The following is a 1825-nucleotide window of genomic DNA, read 5'->3' as shown; positions in this document are numbered from 1 at the left end:
AACGCTTTAAATCAAGAAAAATAATCATTATAAACCAAAAAAACTCCTGAAAAAAAGGTAGAAAGAACAACCCGTAGCAAAGAGAACCAAATTCGTAAAAAATTACATGCTGAACCCAATGAGACTAATATTATTGCACGAAATCGGTCCTCTGTGAATTCATCTTTGATGAATGTTTGTGTATGTATGTATGAGTGTATGTGTGTGTGTTTATGTAAGTGTGTGTGTGTGTGTGTGTGTGTGTGTGTGTGTGTGTGTGTGCGTATGTATGAAGTAATAGTAGTAGAATAGTAATAGTTATAATAATATTAATAATAAGCACAAGAACACAAAATATCATCTATCTTGCAAAAATATCTATTTAGGTTTCCATGATACATTGAAGTTTCGTTTAACATCTGGGAATTTAGATTCAGTTTTAATAGTAATGTACACCTGCCTGCCTATCTCTGTCTGTTTGTCTGTATGTATGTCTGCATGTTTTGTATGTTTTTATGTAAGTATGTTTGTATGTAAGTATGTTTGTATGTAAGTATGTTTGTATGTATGTATGTATGTATGTATGTATGTATGTATGTATGTATGTATGTTAAAACCAAATCAGCGATGAGTGACACTAAACAGTCAAACATCATGTATGTATGTATGTACGTATATTTATATGCAAGCCTGTCATAGCTGATAAGAGAAGAGACGCATTCAGTAGATCAGTTTTTGTGGCTGAATCATTTGCCTCCAACTTATGTGATGCGATGGTCCTGTTACTTTGAACTCTCTCTCTCTCTCTCTCTCTCTCTCTCTCTTTTGCTTTGGCTAATAGTGTGATGTTTTGAATCGACTTTTTCAATCTCTCCCTCCTTCTCTCTCTCTTTCTCTCCTCCTCCTCTCTCCCCTCTCTCTCTCTCTTTCTCTCTCTCTGTCTCATCTTTTTTGTTTTCAACCTTTTATAAAATGATTTTAAAGCTAAAAAAGATATTCAAGTTTTAACAAAATCAAAAAAATATAAAATAACCAAAAAACGCTATAAAAACGCAAGAAAATAATGCCATAAAAAAACCCAAAAAAATTATGCCAAAAAAACCCACAAAAACCACAAAAAAACCACCGAACGTAACGTTGAATGACGTCACTCCGAATGAGCAAATGACGTCAGCCTAAATGAACGCTTCACGGCGTGACTTCAAACGTTCATCCCACACTAATACATCCGCGGGTGAAGTTTACGTATGAGATCGCTTTCAGAGAAAAACTATTTTCCGTGTTTTTTCATTCATTTCTGTTTACTACTACTACTACTACTTCTACTACTACTACTACTACTGCTACTACTACTACTACTACTACTACTACTACTACTACTACTACTACTATTACTACTACTACTATTACTATTACTACTACTACTACTACTACTACTACTACCACTTATAACAATAATAATAAAGTATAATAACAGTAATAATAATTACTTACTAGCAATATACCGTCGTTGTAAACTTTCATTTTGGTGCGACGAACAGCTGGGTTCTATCGCTGATTGAATAAAACGAGCCATCAATCAAAATTTGTGCCATCCATCCAAATTTGTGCCATTCATCCATCCAAATTTGTGCCATCCATCCATCCAAATTTGTGCCATCCATCCATCCATCCAAATTTGTGCCATTCATCCATCCAAATTTGTGCCATCCATCCATCCAAATTTGTGCCATCCATCCATCCATCCAAATTTGTGCCATCCATCCATCCATCCAAATTTGTGCCATCCATCCATCCAAATTTGTGCCATCCATCCATCCATCCATCCATCCATCCATCCATCCAT

This window comes from Helobdella robusta (genome assembly GCF_000326865.2).
Source record: "Helobdella robusta unplaced genomic scaffold HELROscaffold_2, whole genome shotgun sequence".
NCBI classification, from domain to species: Eukaryota; Metazoa; Annelida; class Clitellata; order Rhynchobdellida; family Glossiphoniidae; genus Helobdella; species Helobdella robusta.
This window is presented reverse-complemented; position numbering follows the sequence as displayed.